Source organism: Tamandua tetradactyla, chromosome 8 (assembly GCF_023851605.1).
Source record: "Tamandua tetradactyla isolate mTamTet1 chromosome 8, mTamTet1.pri, whole genome shotgun sequence".
Taxonomy (NCBI): domain Eukaryota; kingdom Metazoa; phylum Chordata; class Mammalia; order Pilosa; family Myrmecophagidae; genus Tamandua; species Tamandua tetradactyla.
Window position 1 is genome coordinate 42,416,717 of NC_135334.1, and position 26,538 is coordinate 42,443,254.

At 38.1% G+C, this 26,538-nt stretch overlaps 1 long non-coding RNA gene across 1 annotated transcript; it reads left to right on the forward strand.

Moving 5' to 3' along the window:
* Positions 1-824: 824 nt before the first annotated feature.
* Positions 825-26,538, forward strand: LOC143643363 (uncharacterized). The gene is made up of 4 exons (XR_013156236.1): positions 825-905; positions 5,931-6,004; positions 6,097-6,147; positions 26,285-26,538. It is a non-coding gene; the product is annotated as an uncharacterized LOC143643363 (long non-coding RNA).

Genomic DNA, 26,538 nt, shown 5'->3' on the forward strand with positions numbered 1-26,538 from the left:
TTAGACTTTACACTGAAACCATAAGCAATGGAAGAAATATATATATATAAATGGGATCTCCTCAAAATTGAACACTTTTGTGCTTCAAAGACTTTTGTCAAAAAAGTGAAAGGGCAGCATACTCAATGGGAGAAAATATGGAAACCACATATCTGATAAGGGTTTACTATCCAGAATATATAAAGAAATTCCACAACTCAGTAATAAAAAAGACAAATGACCACACTAAAAAATGGGCAAAAAACTTGAATAGATACTTTTGTAAAGGGGAAATGGAAATGGCTATAAAGCACATGAAAAATACTATAAAGCACATGAAAAGATGTTCAACATCACTAGCTATCAGTGAAATGAAAATCAAAACCACAATAAGATATCATTTCACACCTACCAGAATGGCCGCTGTATTAATCAGCATTCTCTAGAGAAACAGAGCCAGCAGGAGAGATCTGTACATACGAGATTTATAAAAGGAGTCTCATCCAACCATGAGAAGAGTCCAAAATCCATAGGGCAGGCTGTGAAGCAGGTAGCTCTGATGACAGGTCTCTATGAACTCCACAGTAAAGGCTCAAGAAGTAGTGAAAAGGCCTCTCTTCTTCCTTAAAAGTCTTCAACTGGCCGTATCAAACCAACTGATTGGATTATCTCATTTGCAGGAGCAGTGCCCTTATTTGATTATAGATGTAATCAGCCACAACTTCAATCCACTGACTGTTGATTTAATAAATGAGCCACAACCCTTACAACAATGGTCAGGCCAGTGCTTGCCTGACCAAACAACTGGGCATTATTACCTGGCCAAGTTGCCACCAGAACCTAACCATCACAGTCACTGTTATAAAAACAGAAAACTACAAGTGTTAGAGAGGATGTGAAGAAATAGGAGCACTTATTCACTGCTGGTGAGAATGTAGAATGGGTGCAACTACTCTGGAAGACAGTTTGTTGGTTCCTCAGGAAGCTAAATTTAGAACTGCCAGGTGATCCGGCAATCCCACTACTAGGTATATACTCAGAAGAACTGAAAGCAGGGTGCATTCAGATATTTGCATACTGATGTTCATAGTGGCATTATTCATAATTGCCAAGAGATGGGAACACCACAAGTGTCCATCCACCAATGAATGGAAATATAAACAAAATGTATATACATATCATGGAATATTATTCAGCTGTAAGGAGAAATGAAGTCCTAATGCAAGCGTGGATGCAAGCATGAGGACATTATGTTGAGTGAAATAAGCCAGACACAAAAGTACAACTATTATATGGTCTCACTAATATGAACTAATTATAATGAGAAATCTCATGGAGTTAAAATCTAAAGTGTAGATTACCAGGAGATAGAATGAGGATAGAGAATGGGGAACTGATGCTTTATTTGTGCAGAATTCTTAATGCTTTGTTATAAATGTTTGGAAATGGATGAAGGTAATGGTAGTACATTACTGTGAAGTAATCAACAGCACTGAATTATGGATGTGGTTGTGGTTGAAAGCGGAAGTTTAGAGTCATGTATATAACTAGAAGGAAAACTAGAGGATAAAACTGGGTCTATATAATATAGTGAACACTGTTGTGGATGTCTGTGGTTAATAGTACAAATAGAAGAATGTTCTATGAACTAGAACAAATGTATATAACTTTTACAAGTGGTTAATTATGGGATGGGATATGGGAAATAATTCAGCTAATTAAAACTATGGACTATAGTTAACAGAAATATTATAGTATTCTTTCATCAATTGTAAAAAAGATACCATATTAATGCTAAATGTCAATGATAGGGAAGCATAAGGGGTAAGGGATTTTTCTTTTTAAAGCAATGAAAATGTTATCAGATTGATTGTGGTGATGACTGTACAACTCTGTGTTTATACCAGGAGCCACTGTACCCTTTGGATGGATTGTATGGTGTGTGAACACAACTATTAAAAAAATTAACACTGGTACATTGTTACCACCTAGACCTCAGACTCTGCTCAAGTTTCACCAATTTTTTCCAATAATGCACTTTAAAGTAAAAGGGTCCAGTTCATTGCATCATGTTTGTTCTCTGTCTGGAAAGTTCCTTAGTCTTTCCAGGACTTTTTTGATCTTGTTACTTTTTTTTTTTTGGTTCTTGATTGGCAGTTCCCATTTATTATTTTCTTCTGAAGATTAGTGGTCCACAATAGAATTAATATTTTCCAATTCTGACACTACATATACAAATTAAAGAACTAGATTTTTTTTTCAGTTGAAATGTAAATAAGGAATTTAGCATTTTTAATCTTTTTTTATTGTGAAATACAGCATATATATGAAAAAGCAATAAATTTCAGCATACAATAAGTAGTTATTGAGCAGCTGTCAGAGTTTGGTATGGGTTACAGCGCCACAATTTTAGATTTTTCGTTCTAGCTGCTTGTTCTAGTTTGCTAGCTGCCGGAATGCAATATATCAGAAATGGAATGGCTTTTTCAAAAAGGGGAATTTAATAAGTTGCTAGCTTACAGTTCTAACGCTGAGAAAATGTCTCAATTACAACAAGTCTATAGAAATGTCCAATCAGAGGCATCCAGGGAAAGATACTGTAGCGTGAAAACCAGGAACGAGGCTGCAGGCCTCCAGGAACGTTCCGCGAAGTTAGAACAGGCTGAGACTAAGGATCCGCAGTTTTGGGAAGCAGGTTTTATTAGCTCGTGTGCACGAGGGCCCAGCTAAGTCACCTCAAAAGTCTGAGCCCCGAACAAAAGGCAACCTTAGCTTTTATAGACTTTTTGACATGATAAAGACAAGGTACACAATTGGCTGATTTAAGTTGAGAATGGCCCAGATCTGAACCGTTGAGGGGCCCCCACCCCAGGAATGTCTTCTTTTGCCTATGTGCATCTTTACCAGTTCCTGAAGGCTAGGGAGGGGGTTTCTATACCAGGAAATGTGCCTTATCTCACTTGCCTGCAAGGAGAGGGGGTTTGGGGATTTTCCACAGAGAGCACAGCTAAACCAGAAAGAGGGCAAGGCCTGCCTGCTACATTTCCCGCCTTTGATGCTTACCCCGGCTTTTAGGGAGGGGTTATAGCATCACTTATATTTCATTTTATTTACTTACTGCAGGTGTTGGTATGTTCTGATCTGAGCTGGGCATGGGAAACAATGTAGCCATGCAGGGTTTAGGCCCCGGTGAAGTTGGGGGGGGGCGGGTAAAGGTCTGTGTTCTCCCTCTGTTGGCCTCAAGTTTTCTCCTGATGGCCCCTTTTGGACTGTGCCTATCTTAGGTTGTTCTTCCCCTGAGGAATTTTACCCGTCTTTGGCTAACCAGCCATTTTCCGGGGCCAAGCAGGGTGGTGTGAGGTGTGCAGGTGAGGGAGCAGTAACAACCCCTGAGAGGGTCTGATCTGTTTCTTTGACAGCTTATGCCCCCTGGCTTCTATGCCAAGTACCTGCTTTGGGTTTTTTTTTTTTCACCTGCTCATGGGGCATTAGCTTTGGTTACATGTTTTTGGGAGCCCATGTTTTTTTTTTTTTTCAGTGAAGGCTTAGCTTCATAACTTTTGGGCGAGAAATAAAGTTAGCACCACCTCCCAGGAGACTTTTGCAGTTTTGCCATCCTAGAGTAACGGAAACAGCATTATTGAACCTGGTGAGGTGGGATTATAGTATACTGGTGCATATTATTTAGTCAAGTACAAAATTATTTACTAGCAAGAAAGATGATAAAGGTTGTTTGCATGTAAAAGCTATAGAATGCAAAAGCAAGTTCCGGAAGGTAAATATTTCTAAGGCTAGGATGTTAATTTCCCTTAAGCAAGTCTTTTCCACACCTCATTGTGTTTTATCTGCATACTTCAGCTTCTATTGTAGTTCCAGATCTTGAAATCCCAAATTTGCATTTCCTCATAGACTTGTGTCTGCAAGCATGGGGTTAAACATCAAGCTCTTAACTCTTATAAACAGTGACTTACTTTCTATCCTAAAAACCTTTTTATAATATTAGTGTAGGCACACACACTGAGCAGCAGCTAGGAAGGGGGAAGTTACCCAGGCAAGAGGGATTCCATCAAATTAGAGTCAAGTTGGTTTTCAGGAAGAATAACAGGAGACCTATTTCCAGGAGGGCTAAAACTGCTAAACAAAAGACAAATACAAAGAACAAGAAAAGACAGTCCACAGACCCGGCAGGCCGGGATGTCCATGTGTTGATTTTTTAATTTTTGGCCCTGCATAGATCAGTCAGCTTCCGGGGTGACTGAGGCAGGGCTCGGAGGTCTCTTCAGACTTCGACCGTGTGTTGACTAGCTGTTTCCGGTGAGCTAGAGCAGGGCAATGACGGTCACTCTGGCCTCAGCCGCAGGCTGGTCAGCTCATCTCAGCTGCAATGGAGAAGGGCACAGTGGCTCCCGGAGGACGGTGCATCTCAGGTGTTCAGGATCAGGGGTGCACTTCCAGGGGTGGTCTGCAGTGGCCCTTTTGACCTGAGAGTGGTGAATTTATAGGATGCTCTTCATGGCTTTGACAGCTGTTGGAATTACTTGGTTCAAGAAGGCCGATGAAGTTCAGAGTTTCTCAAGTGAGAAGGCACATGGCAGTTTCTCTCTCAGCCAGAAGGGTACTTGGCAAGCAAGGCATCATCTGCTAGCTTTCTCTCCTGGCTTCCCGTTTCATGAAGCTCCCCGGGAGGCATTTTCCTTCTTCATCTCCAAAGGTCGCTGACTTGTGGGCTCTGCTTCTCGTGGCTATGTCGTTCTTCTCTGCTCTCTCTGAATCTCTAATCTCGTTACTTTTGAAGATTAAAATCAGCCAGTTATTTTGAAGAATGCTCTTCAGTTTTGATTTATCTTACATCTCTTCATGATTAGATTTGATTATGCATTTTGGGCAAGAATATGAAAGAAATGATGCTGTGCTCTTATTATGATCTATCAAGTGTTACATGATTTAATTTGTCCAATTACTGGTGATATTAACTTTGATAATTTGATTAAGGTGGTGTTTGCTAAAATTATACATTATAAAGTTACTATTTCCCCTGTGTAATCATTAAGTATTTTGTGGGCAAGTACTTCAAGACTATGTGAATATCCTATTCCTTTCTGAAATTCCATGTGCACACTAGTTTAGCTAAATTATTACTATGATGCTGAATGTTGATTTCCTAATTCCATCAATGCTTACACACTTATTAGTTTGTATTATATTGTATGGAAAAGCTTTCTCTTCTCCTCATTCATCTAATCATTTATTTATTTATATTAGTGTGGACTCATAGATGTCTATTTTATCCATTAGGTGATACCTGTTCCTGTCATTGTTTATTTGATGCACAAATTGTCCAGATTTGGCTAGAGGGAGTCACTTCAGGCTGTTAATTTCTTTTTTCACTTTTAGAGATGTGGAAACTACATAGAATTAACTAACTTTCATATATTCACAAAGCAGCCATTTTGTAGGATTTCATCAACAGCAAACTCTGAAACAAGATAAGTGTAAAATAATGGGAGGTGGGAAAAAGAAAACATAGCCTATTGGTGGGAAAGTGAGATAAGGAAGTGATGGCATCCCACAAAGAGTATATTATCAAGCTTGTCCTGTTGCAAGCAATTAGAGTTTAATCTTGGAGGGGAAAGTCAAGGAGCCTATATAAGACACACACTGCAGTTATTCCACCCAAAAGGAAATGAAATTGGGGTATTTATACACACTCCTGTTGGTTATATGTTGAGGGCCAATACCTGGGGGCATCAATTCTCTGCTATTTCTGGCATGCTGAATGAGAGGGTAATTGGGTTTGCCAGCAAGAGAATGCCATTAGGCAAAGAAATGCAGGCAAAGAAGTGGAAAGGGAAGGGGATTGGGCAGTGCTAACAACTAACAAGTGACTATAGAATTTTCTTATCAAATATTGTGCTTTAAATCATCTTAATATTATATCCAAATGCCCATAGGCCAAAAATTGTGCCACTGTAACAGCTGGCATTCCTAAATCACCACCAAGGAAGCCACCACATGATGTCAGTATGTAAGTAAAAATCCCATTCTCAAATAACACAGTGAGAGTACAAACAGTATTTAGCAAATCAAAATGGCTTCTTTTTCTTCTTCATATTTTAGGTTTGCTTTGGGAAAAATGAAAACTAAGCATATCCTTTGAACTTCTCAGAGGTAAACATCCATCCTTCATAAGATAGTATAATTTAGTTCAATCAGTATTTGTTATGTAATAACTATTTTTTTTAGAACATACCTTAATCCTGAGAGAAGATATTGAAAAGTAGCTGTTTTACAGGTTGTAGAAATCTCAAGTAAAAAGAGAGCTATGCCAATAAGAAAAATTGAGAGCTAGATGCTATAACTAGTGTTTTTTTTTTGTATGGGGTCACATTTCATAAATTTTCCAGATGAGTATCCTGCTATTGCAGCACCATTTGTTGAATTTTTTTGTTTGTTTCTTTGTTTTTTGTTTGTTTGTTTGGGAAGTGCAGGGGCAGGGAATCAAACCTGGGTCTCCTGCATGGCAGGTGAGAATTCTACCATTGAACTATCCTTGCACCCCACTAGTGTCTTTTTTGAAAGTGGAGTGGGGTACAGTATAGTTGTTAAAATGCATAGGGTCTGGGAACAAACTGCCTAGGAACCAATTACTGGCTATCCCAACCCACCAAGGTTATTTCTTAACTTCCCTGTTTCTTAGGTTTCTCAAACATAATGTCAGGGTTAAGATAATATCTACTTCCTAGGGTTTTGTGATGATTTAGTTAATATATATATAGTGCTTAGGATTGTGCCTGGAACATAGAGGGGCATAAAGCAGACGTTGCTAATGGGTTGACACAATAATCATTCCCAACCCCTTCTCATTTGCTAAATGCTAAATAGCATATTATTTGTAAATTGGATTTTTGGCTTAATTGTGGATCAATAATTCCCTACTTATACAAGGGAATAGAAAACAGATTTCTGGCTTCCCATGGGGGAAGCCACAGGTTGTAAGAAAGAAGATAGAGCAAATTAAGGCTAGTTCCAGGAGGTTAGATTTTTAAAAGTAAGAATAATAGTTCACAGGGTCTAAGAGGTCAAGAGTAAAAGAATTTAGAAAAAGAGAGTGGAGTTTTTAGTCAACAATGTGATATGAGCAAAGGATGGGCTGTTTGAGATATACCCGCAGCCCCACCTCCTTCTATCATGATGTCTTTGGATGAAGACACTGGTCTTCATAAAGCTGCTCCCATAAAAAAACAGTAATGGGAAAGGCGACTCTACATTAGCTGTTTCTGAACTTGCATACCGGTTTATCTAATTAACAGAAGCTTGAACAGGCTTGGGGAATGACTACTCAAGTTCATTTTGATAAGAAGGAGTACAGAACAGAAGATTTGAAAGAATAGGCTCCAAAATGATGTTGCAGTTGGTAGGAGTGGGGGCAGGATTGGGCAGTCTGGGAGAAGACTGGGTAATTGGTGAATAGAAGTAGAATTGGGGATTGAGGTTCGGAGGAAAAGGAGAGAAAAAAGGATGCAATAGTGCATGCCATTTGTAAGTTCTGTTATATAGGACAAGTTATTTAATTTATTTGAACCTCAGTTTCTTCTTCATAAAAATAAAGGTTTATAATATAAAACACCTGTGCCTTGGTTTCCTCATCTCTAAAATGGGAATATATTAGCTTTCATTCTGAATGTCATCAAACATCAGTGAGAGAAGATGTTTGATGTTCTTTGACCACTCATTTATTCTTCCTTGCAATACCATTATTTCCTTGGAAGACTTACTGCTTCCCCAGTGGATTGAGTTTAGTGTCTTGGTAATCATGGGCCCATCCTTTCTTAGGTGATGAGAATGTATGGGACCCAAGGGGGACCAACTGGATGGGATCTGTGGAAATCCCGTCTTAATAAGAGGAAAAAGAGAGACTAAAAATGGATGGAATATATAGTATGATGGTTAAGGACACAGATTCATATGTTTGAATCCTGATTCTACAACCTACCAACTGTTTAATTTGGGGTGTTATTTAGTTTCCCTGTGCCTCAGTTTCCTCATAGATATAATGGGATTATAACTATACCTACCTCTTCATATGAACCAGCTACTCTCCTTAGCACATATGATTATTGCCCAAATGGAGTTTTCAATTTTTGAGATAGACACCAAACAGAGAAAAATAAATATTTATTATAAATCGTAATGTATGTATATGTTTTATATAAAATGCTTAAAGTGGCACTTAGCATATGGTTAGCAATTTGTAAATTTGAGCATTTACTCATTTATTTTAGTAGTGGTGTTCCAACTACACATTACCCTTGTAGTTCCTGATTTTTAGATCTCTGAAGATTTCTTAGCTGCTCATTTTTGAGCTTGATTCTTTACCCTTCTCATAGATTCTGAGAACTCCAATATTCTTCCAGTAAGTTTCTTTTGCTTAATTAAACCAAAGTTGGTTACCGCTGTCTGATGCAGCACTTCATAGCATTGTTCTAAGGAGTATAGAAGATCATGTACACCAAGGACCTAGCACTGCTCAATCAATATTATTTCTCTCCCCTCCACAGGAGGGCCTACCTGGGTACATTGAGAGTGGAAAGGTAGAGTAAAACGAGAGTGAGCTGCTAAACAGAAATAAATAGACAACTATTAAATAAATTTAGTATAAGGGAGACCCAGAGAACTTGGCATGCTGATAAAGAGGAGTAGCTTTCATTTATAAGTCAAAAGTTTGATAGTGGTCAGAAGGTCAATCTGAGAAACAGAATTGAGAACTTAAAAGTATTGCTTTGTTTGTTGACAGTAATGCCCCAGAAGATTTAGCCTAGTATATGCAGCTCTGTCCTAAAAAACAAACCCTTTCTTCTCTTTTTTGTATCACCTGAGAAAGCATTCTATAAAAACAATCATTAAAGAAAAATTGTCTTTGTTCTTGCAGTAAAGGATTACAAAAGGAAAACTAATAAAGAATGGTAGAGCCATTTGTTTGACACCAATCCTGTGGACTCATTATTCTAAGGTGTGAAGGTATATATTTTCAATGCAAGAGGAAAGATAATATTGTGCCGATGGAGTCATATTATAGAAATATGTACATGAATATTCATCTGTTGCCAATTATTCTTTTGAAGTTGTATAAATTACACCACTGAAAACATGATACATATGGAAATGCTTCAGCATCCTGAGAAAAAAACTGAATAGAAGAGGATTACTGCAGAAGCTATTTTCCTGTCAAGTTTATTCCATTCCATTTCTAATCACCAAATCCTACTCAGTCCTTTTAACTACCTCTATAGCCCAATGATGCCTCAGGCTTCAGGGAAAATGAGGTACTCCAATTCTTATTTGGGTCCAGTGCCATGCTCAGACTTGGCATTTGAAGATAAGCTGCTGTCCTGAATTAAAGGGCCAAAAGAGCAGTCAGCTCCAATACTGCCCACCATGCAATAAACTAATCATCTTAGTTTGCTAGCTGCCAGAATGTAACATACCAGAAATGGAATGGTTCTTAAAAGGGGGAATTTAATGAGTTGCTAGTTTACAGTTCTAAGGCCGAGAAAATGTCCCAATTGCAAGTCTATAGAAATGTCCAATCTAAGGCATCCAGGGAAAGATATTTTGGTTCAAGAATGCTGATGAAGTTCAGGGTTTCTCTCTCAAGTGAGAAGGCAAGTGGTGAACACAGTCACAGTTTCTGTCTCAGCTGGAAAGGCACATGGTGAACACGGTGTTATCTGCTAGCTTTTCTCTCCTGGCTTCTGGTTTCATGAAGCTCCCTGGGAGACATTTTCCTTCTTTATTTCCAAAGGTCGCTGGCTGGGGGACTCTGCTTCTCGTGGCTATGTCGTTCTTTACTCTCTCTTTGACTCTCTCATTCTCCAAAATGTTTCCTCTTTTATAGGACTTCAGAAACTAATCAAGACCCACCCAAATGGGTGAAGACATGTTGTCACCTAATCCAGTTTAACAACCACTCTCGATTATATCACATGTCCAGGGAGATGATCTAATTACAGTTTCAAACATGCAATGCTGAATAGGGATTGGAAGAAATGGCTGCCTTTGCAAAATGGGATTAGGATTAAAACAAGGCTTTTTTAGGGTACATACATCATTTCAAACCAGCACACTGATCAACATGAATTCATTCATTCAACAAGAATTTATGAAATACAGACTATTTTGCCAGGTACTGTCCTTCATATTGAATAAGCACTGGTGAATACAATATGGTTTCAGCTCACATGGAGCTCTCAAGTTTCTCAAGAAACAAAGAAATAAATAATTCAAAACTGTGCTATGTGCTATGAAGACTATGAATAGGGAATGAGTAGGGATGTAGAACAAAGGGTTGGACTAGATTATAAAGGACCATGACCAGCTAAAGGATTCTACTTTCCTGAGGAATGCTAGGAGATTACACGATGGAGTTTTAAAAGCAGTTTCTAGAGGCCTTTTTCTCCAATCTCCTGATCATATAGAGAGGAAATGGGCACAGGGAGATATGTTTTATTCCTATGATCATATCATTTGGAAGTGATTTTAATTCCCGGAACTTTATAATTGGTTAATTTGTTAGTAGCAATTTTTTTCGATCACACGACTTTTCCAAAATGAATGTCCAAGTCTACCTAATTAAATATTTAGAAGGTGAGAATCTGAGGACTTTCTGTGAAGTGTATCTCCCTTTCCTTCAATTCGACTGTACTCCCAAGTCTACATGCCTCACAAGCAGTACTGAGACCTGCAGTGACTTTGTGTGGACAAAGCTTTGGGCTTTGTTGAAGTCATTGCAAAGGGAATTGGATAGCAGCCCTCTGCCACCACCCACACCCTGCAACCCACTGGCCCTCTATGGATTTCCAGGCCAAATGGAGAAGCAGTGATGGAGCTTAGGAATGAGAGCTGGAAGGCAGAGGAGGAGGATGCTAGGTCTTTTTACCTCAGGAGAGGGTTGAAAGCCTGTCCTTATACTCCTGCACACTGGACAAGAGACCACATTGCCATGCCTCACCACTTGTGAGATTAGCACCAGACCTGAGTCCTACTGAGAAAAGTACCTGGACATCTGAGAGTTCTCAGCAATCGGGAAGTGCAGTATCACAGTAAAGAATCAGAACATGGGCCAGTGAAATAGGACTCCTAGAGAATTAAAATAACAGAGAATAAGGAGCTCAGAGAAGCAAACTTTTTCTAACACTGTCCTCATATCTACTGGGATATGAGCAATTTGACCAGATGAGAAAATCCATCAACTATTTTCTTTCCTGTTTGTCCCAATAGACTGTAAACTCCATTAGGACACAGATATATGTCTATTATTCACCACTGTATCCTCTGAGCACTGAACATAGTGCCAGGCACATAGTAGGCAATCAAGCAAAGTTGTTGAATAAGTAAATGAATGAATGGGTCACCATTTTCTCCTGGCAACACTCTCTGCTGCCTCTAGTGTGTTCTTATATTTCATTACAACATCCATACCCTATCCTATCAGGTAGATGTTCTCTTTCTACATGAGGTTTCCTAGAAAAATAATTCTAACATTTTAGAGTTCACTGTTTTTATTAAAGGTTTTCTTAAACAAATTCTAAAAAACACTGACAAAATTTGTAGAAACTCCATATGTCAACCTGAATGCTCCAAGGTTGTCTTCCTTACAGAGGGGATTAGCAAAGCTTGCAAATAAACTGGGTTTGGCCAGAGGGACCCGAAAAGCCCTAGAGGAGTCTATAGGAATTTTAAAAAAGTTTAGCTGTCATGTCCGTTTTCTAAGCAGACTAAACATATAGACATTGAGCCATTTTCTTAACATGTCTTAGAAAAGGGAGACTATAGCCAGTTTGATCAGATCAATAATCTCATTTAAAATTACAGAGAAAGTAAACATTTGGTTTCAAGGCAAAACTTTAAGAAGAAACTAAATGTTAGCTTTTGAGAAAGAAATTAAAAACAGAATGGAGGTGTAGGCTTTGGCCATTAGAGCCCTAGACGTTTAAGTAACTGCATTTCTGAGTCAACTTTAGTATCCTTAAGACATTCCTAACTTTTTACTGTGATTTCAGTATTTTAAGGAATCTGATTCTTCATTATATCTCTTTTATTTCGCTCCAGACTCTATTAAAGGTCCTTTAAGGCCTATAATCTAAAATTAGAGTGAATTAAAATTAACTTTGGCATTAATTTTTGGAGCAATTTCAGAGTTTTAGACTTAGATCTACTTAACATTTATTGAGCATCTACTAGGTGCCAGGAATCTATTTAGACCTGGGAATAAAAGGGCGAATAAGACAAAAATGGTCCTTGCCCTCTCAAACTTTATGATTTAGTTAGAATGAAACACACAAACACAGCTATGTACTATGATATGGTCTGTGATGGGAACAGTAAAGGGCTCTATGACTGCTTAGAGAGGGGCTTTAAGTGAAAGAGGAGGGATAGAAGTGAGGGGGATATAAAGAGGGACAGATGTGCAAAATGTGGAGGAACAAGTGGCACCTTTGGAGAAAGAAGTGCAGGGGAGTGGGTGGATAGGCAGGGCCACCACATGAAGTTATGCTGGCTGGAAAGCCCATGGCTCGGGATAGGTATAGAAATTCAGCCAATATTCCTCTTGCTGAGCCTGGTACCTAGTATGGGTCTGTGTCTGCTTAGAGAAAGCAATGTCTTTCTAATTTGCACAGAAGTATGCTTGAGTTGGCTGTGGTCCTATAAAGAGGTAAATTGGGGCTAGATTTTGAGGGACCTTATGAATTTTTGACTTGAATCCTTAGAGTAATGGAAAATTCCCCCGTACTTTAAGCAGAAGAGTAATGGATCAGATATGAATTTTGAAAGGTCACTAATTAGAATATGGAGGGCAAATTAGATGGGAGGCAGGAACATGGGTGAGGAGACTATACTAGTAATCCAGAGATGAGAAAAGGAGGGGGCCAAAACTGGGAGGATATGTAGAGAAGTAGGTAAAGACATATCTAGAATACAGAAGCATAAATTGTTATGAGTGGTTGGAATTGGTGGTGGTGGTGGTGCTAGAGAAGGTGGAAGTGACAAGTACTATGCCTTGAGCAACCGAGTAGTTGACTGTGCTGTTTACTGAAGTAGAAGAACAGGTTTAATGGGGAAACACCGACTTCAATTTTGGACATGATCATTGAATTTCATGTGTCTATGGTGCAGCCAAATGGAGAGGCTTACTGGACAGGTGGATATGTGAGTCTGCAGCTCAGGAAAATAACTGGCTTGGAAATGCATACCTGGGAGCTATCAAATTATGGAAGAAAAGTTTAAGGGTGTAGATGAGATCACCCAGGGAAAGTATGTAGAGTTAAAAGAAAGGTGGGCTTAAAGTGGAATCTTGAACTTCTCTAATGTCTAAAGGATGGCTAGAGAAAGAATTGTCTGCAAAGAAGACCAAAAAATAGCAGCCAGAGTAGCAGGTAGACTGCAGGGAGAGGTGTGTTGTCAATGAAGTCAACCAACTGCAGTGTTTAAGGAGGAGGAAGTTTGGTGAGAATAAAAGACCAAAGCTTGTATATAAAAGTTATTAGTTGGTGGAATTTTGGAAATAGTGATAAGTGGAATGGATTGGAATGGGATGACTGGAAGCTGGCAAAATTTGGAGGGCACTGCAAACAGTATAATGGGAATGAATATTCAACTTATTTTAATGTAGAAATCTATTTTATTTTATTTTTCCTTTTCCTTCTTCATTAGAAGGAAAGAAGGCTTCCAGAGCTTTAAAAAGAAAAGGACAACCACTCCTTGCAAGAAAATGGAATGAAAATATTTTCTGTCTTCTGTAGCATATTTGAGAACTAAGTCCTTCCTGCCCTCAAAGAAAGGGTAACCAATTTTTTGGTTTTTAATGATTTTAGCTTTGGTTTTAATGGGCCACTGAGATATAATTAAAGAAAAGAGGAGACCAGAGCTTTTTTGGATTGAGGATAAAAGAGAATGTCAGGAAGAGAGTGAGGAACAAGAGCTAGGCAGATGGGAGCCGGGAAACCACTGTGGGCAGCTTTGCCTCTCTCCTGAGCCTGGTGAACGAACCAGGAGGACTCCTGTCATGGCTGTTGTGGGAGTGCTCAAGAGTCTCAGGGAGCGAACCCACCAGTGAGAACACCCCTTCACCTGCACCCAAGCCCATGTCTGCCTCCTCAGTCTTCCTGTGGAGGACCATCATCAGAGGATGCAATGGCACTTCAGCCTGTCTAAGTGTGTGAGGTTTCATTTGGTCCCATCCAACAATTTCCACTTCCTAAGCCCTAAGAACCCTGTAAACCCCAAAGAAGCCACCTGTTCTTCTGTCAAAGCAGTGACAGAAATACCTTCCTGGACCTTATTAGGTGAGGGTGAAGGGCGGCTGGTATACACAATAAATCAGAGAAACCTGACTGGGACATTATTCATGATGCACCTATAATAACAGTGTGAAGTAAGTATGAAATAAGATAGGGCTCTGTTTTGTTTGCACATTGCTGGAATGTGATATACCAGAACTGGAATGGCTTTTAGAAAGGGGATTTTAATAGGTTACAGGTTTACAGTTCTAAGCTTATAAAAATGTCCAAACAAAGGCATCCAGGAAAAGATACCTCAATTCAAGGAAGGTTGATGGGTCAGGAAAGCCTCTGTCAGCTTGATAGTCATGTGGTTGGCATCTGCTGGTCCCTTGCTCCTGAGCTCTATTGCTTTCAGCCTGTTCATGTGGGGGTTCCTCATTTTGCTTCTCCAGGGCTGGCTTTCATCTTTTGGTTCCCCCTGGTTCTTTCCAGGTTCTGGTTTGCTTAACATCTCTTGGTGACACCAACTATCTCTAAACATTTGTGTCTCTGTTCTCCAAGTATTGGCATCTGTGTCAGCTCTGCTCTGCAGTTTCTGTCGGCTCTGTCATTTCTGGTGTTTCTCCAGAATGCTTCCCCTTTTAAAAACTCTAGTAATCTAATCAAAACCCACCTGGAATGGGTGGAGTCACACTCCATCTAATCAAAAGGTCATATCCACAATTACCTCCCTAGAGATAATCTAATCAAAAGTTTCCAGTCTACACTATTGAATCAGGATTAAAAGAAACAACTGCTCCCACAAGATTGGATTAGGATTAAAATATGGGTTTTCTGGGGTACGTAATATTTTCAAACCAGCACAGGTTGCCTGGAGGGCTTGCAGGAGAAATGAAAGGCAAGTCTCAGTGATAAATTATGAAGGAAGAACAGGGCTTGATGACTGATAAGACATGGGCTGATGGAGAGAGGCCTCTAAGAGAACCACTAAATTTCAGTCTTGTGTGAATGGAAAAATATCTTAGAAAATAAGCCTGGAGATTTCTCTCTGTACATCCATACCATCTCCCTTTATGGGAGGTAGCTTGGGAAGGCCAAAGACTAAATGTGAGCTCCTTGGAAACCCAGCTATTTGGAGTTTCCTATTTATTATTTAAATAGCAAGAGCAAACTTTTGGTAGTGCATTGTGGTGAGCCTTTACATTTGCTAATTGCTCTTACGGCTCTTCACTCATTCATTGCATATGAAAAGAAAGGAGCACAGGATTCAAGCTGCTGTATGAAGATTTATATACTTTCTTGAAAATAAAGTGACTAGGTTCCTGTTTGCATAAGGAAGACCAAATTTTAAAACTGCAATGGAGATGTAAAAACTCACTTTCTAGACAGGTAGAATAAGATTGTGGTCAACAATGTCGCTTCCTCAACAGACCTAAACTCAGATTTCAGCTCTGAAGTTTAATTACCTTGAGGTCTCCAGGAAACTACTCAACATCCATAACACGCCCTTTCCTCTTTGAAAATGAGGTTGTTGGGACGATTAAATGTGAATGCTATGTAAAGTGTTTAGCATTCTGATTGACACACAGCAAAGGCTCAGTATATACTAGTTGTTATTGATTGTGGAGACAAGGGTTCAGCTGCTTTAGTATAGTATTTAATAATAGTCTAGGGGCCCTCATTCTGATAAAGATTTCCAAGCCTATCATGCCAATACTTGGTTTATAATTTTCTCACCACTTTCTCTTCTTGAATTAAAGTTCTTTTCTTTTTAATTAAATATTTAATAATATTTGTTGAACATCTACTATATGCTAAAACTAAATAATGTGCTAGTAATATTTTAGAACGCTGATTTTTATTTTTATGTTATTCAAGCATCAGATCACTCCCCATGGTTGGTACTATCACAGGCAATTTAGAGATTATAATTGTGAAGACTCAGGGAAATTAATGACTTGCCCACGACCAGAGCTGGGATTTGAATACAATCTGTCTGATTCCAAATATAGTCCTTGTTGCACTATGCCAAGCTAATTTTCCTGATGTTAATACAGGAAATAAACAAGGAAAAAATTAAGTTTTTTTGAATTTATGTAGCAAAATGAGTGATTTAAAAAAATGAAATTTCAAGTTATCTTGATATTATGTCGTCATAGTCTAAGTTACCAGGAATTGTGTCTTGAAACATAGCTTTTGTATTTTGACTTTGGTTCTTTAGATTAGATTTATATAGTGGGACTCACTTTTGTCTACCTCTACTTCTCCCTTCTCATGGATATTGAATTTTGTTCAGGCATCCATCCTAGTTTCACAAAGTCATATGCTTTGGGGGAAAGCTGACCTTTTCCCATCACTGAGGATTGGTCTGGTTGGTCTAAGGGGGGAAATCCCACCTCTTTTGCTAACGAATGGATCATTGGTGGTGATGTGACCCTACTCAGGCTAATGAGACTTGAAGAGAGATTTGGCCTTCTAAGAACTAGGAGGTACTAAAAATTAAATGCATCTTAAAGAAAATAGGATTTAGAGCAATAATAGCCAAAGTTATAGATGGGAATGTATAAAATTTTTCTATGTAAAGTTATTTGAACTAATCTCATAATATATCACTGGCATCATTTGTAAATTAAAACACATTTGACATAGACTATGACTCTATAACAGAAAATAATTCAAAACTTTGACATTAGCTTAGAAATTTTTTTCTATTTTTTTTCCTTCAAATGAGAATGTGTTGAAGGGTTATGATAAGTTTTTTCTCCCTCATCTTGTCTGGACGTTTTTTTTCAGCTTTTAGGTCAAGCATGTTCATTGCTTGGCTCGTAATCAGAGATGACTACCTTTTTGTCAGATGTAAACTGTTTTCTGGTCCAGGGCCTGGTAACAGTGAGGGTTATGTTAATAAAAGCCTCTAGTTTAGCCTGTTATTGCTGAATGATTTTTTTTTCATGGAGTACTTATTCTCAACATTCAAGAAATCAGTAACATTGTCATTTTAATAGCTTCTTTTTATGGCACATGCCATAAGCATATTTCCTTCCCCTTCCAGCATACTGCCTATTATGCAGATACAACTGTAACCAAGCAAACTTGTAAGAAGTATAAATAAATAATTTTGCATTTTTCTCATAGGACAAATGACTAAGTGCTAATTTGGAACCTGGCAAACTTGGCTTGCTTGTTAGACAATATTAGAATAATGTGCCCCCTTACTCCAATTCATGTCATATATCCTATTTTATATGGCAAATCCCCAAATGAACAAATGAATTGTGCTTCTCCTAATGCTATTTTCTGGAAGACTGTAAACTTATGCATGGCAGAGGCAGAATTTAATGTTTCTTGCTCTGACTGAATCCTATTTTTTATTTATATATTCCTACCATTCTAGGTTGAAATGATGTTATTTCTACAACTTTGTCTGTTTGATGATCCCAGATATAATCTCTGATGTTTCATGAACCACTTTATAGCATGAGATTTGAAGTACCTGTATTTTCAGCAAGCACAGATAGATACGGGTTTCAGCTGATGCTGAGAATTCTGAGCAGGATGTGTCCTGCACATACTAGGACACCTGCATTAAATTTGCTCTCTTTCCAAAGTGAATGAAACTATAATACCCTCTAATTCATTTTAAATTACTTCAAATATTGAAAAACTATATAGTGTTCAAATAGTAAGTAGCACAAGGTAGAAATCTGGCAGTTATATCTCTAAAAACTCCTAAGCTCCTACTATAATACTTTTTAGTCCCCCAAATTATTTTCAAGACGTATTTACTGAGTACCAATTAAGCACTAATCTAGGCATTGTGATAACAGTAGTGGAAAAAACAAAGTCCATGTTCTCATGTAACCTATGTCTTAGCAGGAACAAAAAGACAATCCATTAGTACACATAAATGCGTTATATGTCAGGTGTAATTTGGAGAAGGTAAAGGATTAGAGAGTGGCAGTTAGGGGGAAGTATTAATTTCGATGGACTGGCCAGAGAAGACCTCTTTGAAGTGGATTTGGCAACTGAGAGCACAGGTGACTGGAAGGATTATCACCACCTACTTGTAAGACTAACAGTTGGTATGTGTAGGGTGACCAGTTGTCTATGACTCACTTGCATGTCATTGGTCCCTGTTTCATACTGGTTGTTAAATATTTTGAAAATGCTCCCTGTCTGCAATGGTGCTAAAAAAATAAGACAAGAATTTCAACAAAAATAGTTCTGCAAAAGGACATTGTGAGACAGGTGCTAAATTTTTAGAGGAATTAGGGGAAATGACTTGAAGGTGTGGATATGAATGAAACAATAAGGACAGGTGATGATATGGTTTAGTGGCTTGGGTTTCAAAATAAGTGGAGTGTTTTAGGGAGGAGACAGAGAAAACAGTCCTTGAGTGATAATGGGGGATAAGGAAGACAGCTTTACCCCCTCTGGACCCAGTGAAATAAGTAGTGTGGGAAATAAAAGAGATGCCACTTGTGTTGGCTACATGCACTGTAGCATCTTCAGCTGATGGCCAGATTTCAGTTATAGAGGCGTGAAGGGACTATTGAGGATAAAGGATGTTTTGTCAATGGCAGGTGGTGAGCCTCCAAAGGTATAGTCAAAGGTCAGAGGGGATTAAAGGGATGACCAGTTATATGGGGATGAAAGTACAGGTGATGAGGGATCAACTGAGAGGTTTTCAATGATGTAGGGTAGGATATAATGGACCCTGAAGGCTTATCATGGTGAGTGTGGAGAAGAGGGAGAATGGGTCTCTTTCTGGGGTAGCCATAGCTTCCTCCATCCCTGATTCAGGCATGATGATGGTGGAGCAGAGGAAGCCAAAGCATTATGGCATCTGTAGGATGCAAGAATCTGTGGCTGTTCTCTGTGAGTTCTACCTGCTGCTATATGGTGGGCACACTATATCCAATTAACTAGATACTGCCATAGCTCTGCTTCAACCATATAGTATCAAAACAAAAGGAATAAAAACCAAAACTTCAGCTAATTATCCAGACTATTTTGAAATATCCAAATGGTTTGCATTGTGTTGGACAGAAACTTTGTATGATTCTCTGAAAATTTAACTTTTGATCGGACTTTATCAGTTTTGAAGACATGCTTTTGTCTATTTGTCAAAATTAGGCATGCCAGATATTCTGTAGATACAAGGTCATTGTTTTAAAAAATAGAGGAAGCAGGAAGTAGAAAGTCTATAGACATAATCCCTGAGTACGAGTGATATTCTTTCAAAAGGAGCAACATAGAAATTTGGAAAGAGGTTATCATCAGGAACCATCCTTTCTTGACAACTGAACTTTCCCATTTAGCATCTTTGTTGTATACATCAGGTTCAAAAGCATTTGGGGAAAAGAGTACAAAAGCCACTGGTCAGATTTTACTCCTAGTTGTGCACTGCACTGGCTTCTTAGATTAACCATTCATGAGACAGATGAGACAGTCATGCTCAAAGCTAGGCATCACGGTTAGTGACATAAGTGGTACCAGATCCCAGAGTCTTGAACTCTTGTATTTTGTGTTCTTTTGACACCATTAATGATAATCTTTCTGTAGCTCTGTCAAATAACTCTCATTTGCCCTCAAGTATTTCTCTTGACACACAAGGGGGAACCACTATGGTTGGAAAAGCCAAGCCTCAGGGAGGGTATTTTCTGGAGAACTGTGAACAGACCTGTGCCTCTCTTCTTCCAACAAACTCTTCCCTGAGCACTGGAGCAACAGCCAACAAATCGATGAATACCTTGGCAGTTGCTGAGTAGGCATTATAGTTTCTTCCTCCTTTGTTGGCTCTAATGTAAAATGAATAGATAGGAGCAGATAATCTCTAAGGCTTCCTGTTACCCAAACTATAGATAACTCTATGAAAATCTTAGAAATACAGGAAAGATCTTCAGTTTTGCATATGATGGCCAATAAGCATCTCTGCAACAGTTTACTAAAAATGGGTCTTTAGCTATAGCCTGTGAGGAAGATGTTCAAACTTGCTTGCACACATTTGTTGGAATTTTATTTATATATCAGTATCAACACAACCACCTTAGGAACAAGAAACAGCACATCCCCTATGGGTTTAACATTTTTAGTCTTATTTCCACAATGGAGACAAAGGCAGTTTTACTTATTTTGCAATTACCATAGGTGGAAAGCTATCAATAAAATCCCATGCTTTCCCTAGTGGATATGCAATCCTAATAATTAAATCTACACATCTGCTAAATAACGGCAAATTTAAAGTCTAGCAATTTACATGGAAGAAAACAGATGTCATTCCGGTTTAATCTTTTCTCTTTCACCATGAGTGCTGTGAACACTGCACACCCCGCAGTGATTAATCTATCAAAATACTCTACTCCATTTACTCCATTTTATTACATCCTGTGTCACAAGAGATGGAGCAGCTGTTTCTGGATAGAAAGCAAAGAACTGATACAAAATAAAGCATCCTCTGAATAGGTACAGCAAACTGATGCTCCTGAATTGTTAGAAAAGAGATCAAGTGTCTTACAATGGGGTGATTTTCAGAAACTCCAGTGAACTTACTCTCTTAATCCACAAAAGTGGTGAATAGTGGGAAAAACACAATGAACAAGTACATTTTCCTTTCACTGAAAAAATACTTTGAGGTAAAATCCTCTCCTTGTGATTTGGAAACCCAAGTTCCTATTTTTTGTTAAATGCAGCAATTTGTTTTAAAGAAGAGGTTCTTTCCTAATTAAGTGCAGCAAAGAAAAAAACCCACTTTAAAGGAAAACTACAACATGTGAGTTAATCCCCAATTCTGGTAAATTATATTGAAAAATTTGGAGACAAAAAAGTAGAGTTTATTATTCTAGTGAAATTTATTTGGCTATGAAAAGTGTTATCAAAGGGTACACTGAAAATTTGCTGGGATGAATTACCATAATGACTTTCACTGCTGCAAATGAGATATGGAAAGGAAATAGGATAGTGAATTATATACATAATGTGTTCTTAGGAAGAAAAGTCATATTTTGCTCGATGAGTGAATTTCAAACTTTGGTGTCCACAAGAATTACCTGGAGTGCTAACATCCCCAGAGATGATTATTCAGTGAGTCTGAGATGAATTACTGGAATTTGAATTTTTAAAATGCCCATTGATTAATTCTGATGCAGGTCATCTTTGAATTACTCTGATCTAGATCATAGACCAAACACTGTCTAGCTCATAGATCAGATAAACATTTATTGGCACTATGTATCATATCGTATATATACACGGCAGGCACTTAACATATGAACAATGAAAAACTCTAGCTTTGGAGTTAGAGTTCTGTGTTAAGATTCCAGTTTTTCCTTTTTCCTTTTGGGCTGACTCTTTATTCTCTCTGAGCCCTGGTTTCCTCATATGTAAAGTTAACATACACATACCTACCTCCTAGGGTTATTTTGGGGATTAATGATTAATGATTAAGCTCCTGGAAAGATTTGTCTACACTTACTGTCTTCAACTCCTTTTCCCTCATCTTCCCCTTAAATTAGGCTCTGTCCCCACACCATAAAACTGCATTTATTGTGGTAAAAAATGACCTTCATATCGCTCAATCCAATAGTCATCTTAGTCTTCACCTTTTTTGACTCATTAGCAGAATTTGATACAATTGCTCATACCTTTCTCTTGAATAGAATTTCTTCACATAGATTTCAAGAACTGTATTTCAAGGTTTACTTTACTGTACTGAAGTACTGTCAAAAGACCACTTATAAATGGTGAGGATATTTACTTCTTCAATTGAATTTAAACATGATAATGAATGAAGAGGAAGATGGTGACTCAGCTCATAATTAGAGTATTCCAGAGCCCAGTCTTTGGTCCTTTTCTTCACTTTATTGACATTAACTCTCTTAGCTCTAGATTCTATATCTGTTGACTATCAAATTTATATTTCCAGTTGAGACTTTTCTTCTGAACACATCAGTCTCATATATCCAATGGCCTGCTCTACATTTCCACTTGGATGTCTACTAGACATCTCAAATTCAACATAACCAAAACCGAATAGCTGATTTCACCTCCACCCCCAAAACTTGTTCCACCTCTATCCTTCTTCATTTCAGCTGATGACAACTTCATTGCTCCAGTTGCTAAGGATGAAAAACCTTGGAGTCATGCTTGATGCCTCTCTTTATTCCACGTCCCAAATTCAATCCATCAGGAAATCTTTACAGTTCTTCAATTTTTCACCTCCTCCATGGCCATGAATCTGGTGTGAGTCACCATGATATCTTTTGCCTAAGGTACTGCAAACACCTCCTAACTAATTTCCATCTTTTACCTCTGCCTCTCTACAGTCTATTCCTTACAAGGCAACCAGAACAATGTTTAACATTGTGAGATCCTGTAATTTCCCTGCTCAAAAGCATTTAATGGCTTCATGTCTCACTCTGATTAAAAATTGCGTCCTTACCATGTACTGCCAGGACTTATGATTTGGTCCCCATTACCTCTCTGACCTCTTTGCCTCATCTCCAATACTCGCCTGTAAACTGGCGTCTTCACTGTTCCAGAAATTAAGCATGACTGTTCTTACTGTTCTATCTACCTGGAAAACTCTTCTCTGAGGTAGCCTCAAGGCTTTCTTACCTTCTTCAACTCTTTGCTTAAAAATCACCTTTTTAATGAGGTCTTCCCAGAAAAACTTACTTGAAATTAAAACCTATATTCTCTCCCTGGCTTTTCTATCTTGATCCCTATTTCATTTATATAAATAGCATGTACAACCATCTATACTATACAATTTACTTATTATTTTGATTGTTTGTTTATCTATTTTATTTTCTGTTCAACACTGCATCCCTTCCTTTAGTACCAAAATTAATGCCTGATACATGGTTGGTACTCAATAAATGTTTGTTGAATAAAAGAATGAATGAACACCCCTGATTTTATTAATAATATCAATCATGTATTAAATATTTATAGGACTTGAGATGGTCTTTAAAAAATAAAAATAGTTTGAAAATAATTTCATTTATTTATAATTTAACACTTTTTTCAAATTGATCATAATAGGGGACATGTACAGAGGGCTTACGATGTGCTGAACACTCTTCCAAATGCTTTACATCCATTACCATTTTAAATCCTTACACATGTCTCAGGAGGAAGGTGTTATTGTCATTATTCCTATTTTGCAGATGAGGAAAGTGATGAATAGAGTGGCCAAGAGACTTATGCAAGGTCACATAGCTATAAAGTTTTGTTGCTGGGATTGAAGAGCAGGCCCTGCTTTTCACTACCTTGGGTAAATAACCACTTGAAGTCTGTCTTAATTTGCTAGAGCTGCTATTACAAATACTATACACTGGTTTGCTGACCAAGAGGAATTTATACAAATCAAGGCATTGTCAAGCCATACTTTCTTTTCAGAGTCTGTTGCGTTCTGGTGTTGGCTGGTCCCAATTCTTGGTGTTCCTTGGCATCTCTGCTTCCTGTCACATGTCCACCTCTCTTTCCTTGTGTCTGCCCTTCTGGTTTCTGCTGACTTTTGGCTTCTTCCTGGGGCTTTTCCAACTGACTATGTTCAAATTCCTTTTTTTTTAAAAGTCCTCCAGGCCTTTACAAGGTCTCCAAGGTAAGATTAAGATTTACCTTGATTCAGTTTGGCCACACTTTAACTAATAATGTCTACAAAAGATCTTATTTACAAATGGGTTCACACTCACAGGAACACAGGTGTGCTGGTTTAAAAGGATGTATGTCCCTAGAAAAGCCATGTTTTAATCTAAATCCCATTTTGTAAAGGCGGAATAATCCCTATTCAATATTGTATGTTTGAATCTGTAGTTAGATCATCTCCCTAGAGATGTAACCCAATCAAGAGTGGTTGTTAAGCTGGATTGGGGGAAATGTTTCTCCACCCATTTGGGTGGGTCTTGATTAGTTTCTGAAGTCCTATAAGAGAGGAAACATTTTGGAGAATGAAGGAGATTCAGAGAGAGCCAGAGAAGAATGACATAGCCACAAGAAGCAGAGAGCCTGCTAGCCAGTGACCTTTGGAGATGAAAAAGGAAAGCACCTCCCAGGGAGCTTCATGAAACAGGAAGCCAGGAGAGGAAGCTAGCAGATGATACCATATTCAACATGTGCCTTTCCAGATGAGAGAGAAACTTTGACTGTGTTTGCCATGTGCCCTTCCACTTGAGAGAGAAACCCTGAACTTCATTAGCCTTCTTGAACCAACGTATCTTTCCCTGGATACTTTGATTGGACATTTCTATAGACTTGCTTTAATTGGACATTTTCTTGGCCTTAGCACTGTAAACTAGCAACTTATTAAATTCCCCTTTTAAAAAGACATTCTGATTCTAGTATATTGCATTCCGGCAGCAAACTAGAACAACAGGCTAAGATTTGAACAAGTCTTTTGTGGGGTACAAAATTCAATCCCCAGCAAAGTTAAACAACTAGTCAGTAACTGTGTTCAAAAACCTGGTGGCTTGTGGACTTAAAATACCTTTCAAATAGATCTGTATCAGATGCAGTCAGTAAGCCTTGAATCGCTCTTTGGATAGTCTTCACTTATCCTCCTCTTTGCTCTCTCCCTAAGATTTAGCTCTATAAATTGTCAAGTATTTATCTTGATTTCTTACATTTTTGACTGCTAGGGGCTAATCAAGTGCATGCCTTATCTCAGAAAAATTTTTGTAAGTATGTGTTATAGGCCTATTGGGAACTTGCAGCTTAGTCCATTTTCTTTTCTTCTTCAGAAATAACAGCTTGGTCTCAAATAAGCTTTCAAGGAGACCCAGATGGTGAATAATAATTTTAATAGATCCATTGTTCAGTTTTAAAAAGATATCAGTCTGGTCATTAATGAAAGCCAGGAAATTGCTTTACTGTACTGAAGTACTGTCAAAAGACCATTTATAAATAGTGAGAATATTACTTTTTCAATTAAATTTAAACATGATAATGAATGGAGAGGAAGGTGCATCAGCTCATAATTAGAAGAATTTATATAAGCAGAAAGGCGAGGAAAAAACACGAAGATTATCAAAGTACTTGTCATTTTTGAGTATGAACCTCAAGAGCTCAATGTAAAAGGTCAGTGTTAAATGACTACCATTAAATGTTAACCCAGTTTGCTTGGGTTATTTTTAATCTTTTGACTTATATTGTGCAGGTATGTTATCTACTGGAGACAAAAATCTTTCACTGAGTTCAGATGCTGATTGAGGTCATCAGTGATTACGGAAAGACTCATAAATAATAGTCCCCATATTCTGGGTTGAGATTGGGATTTTGAGAGCCCATTAATAATGGTTATCTTTACTATTCTCTATAGTTGGATAGAAGCAAGGTTAGACTGCCCTGAGGAAGATGGGGGAAAAAAGTTCATGCACTGATTTTCTGAAGCCCTGGAGAAAGTTAACTGAAAACCATAGTCATAGTGCTGAAAAGAGTAATAATTTACTATGAAAGCTATAGCTTATTCTTTTAATTTTTAGTTTAAAACTTATGTAAGTAACAATAACTTTGATGTTTAGAAATTCATTTTGGAAATTGAAGTCATTTTTGTGAGCAGGCAATTATATTTGAAGCGTGACATATGAAATCTGCTGGCTCTTTTAATTGATGCATTAATATATGTAAACTTTTTTTGGCAGTTATTTTATTTTGGCAGATTATTCAGTATTGCCTACATGATGGAAGGCTTTGTGAACCCTAGAACATGAATTCATGGATAAAACTTGGTCCTACTAAAAGTTATATATACCCCTGCACAATAGATAATGTTGCCCACCTGGCATTTATTTTCCTAACGGAACCTTAGTTCAGGAACTCCCTTTCACGTTCTACTTTGGAGAAATCTATCCCATTCCATGGGAGGTGGATCCTGATTAGTCTAAGCCATTTGGTGTATGGATTCCTTTGATGGCTACTATCAAATCAGGGATTCTTATCTGACTTACTTTGGTCCAGTCATAATATTGGAGATATACCATCCATGATTAAGGGATAAGTCTGTCTTTCTTTTTTCTGTTGGATAGGAATAGGAAAGTATGTAGATTTCACAGAAATCATGAGAGCGCTGTCTTTAGAATGAAGCTGACACTGAAGATACTTGTGTAGATGGAAAGGAAGAACCTGGATTCTTTTTTTTTTTACATGGGCAGGCACTGAGAATCAAACCCGGGTCTTCTGGCATGGCAGGTGAGCATTCTTGCCTGCTGAGCCACTGTGGCGCACCCATAACCTGGATTCTTGACAACATAACTGAGATGTCTGATTGAACTGCAGAAGA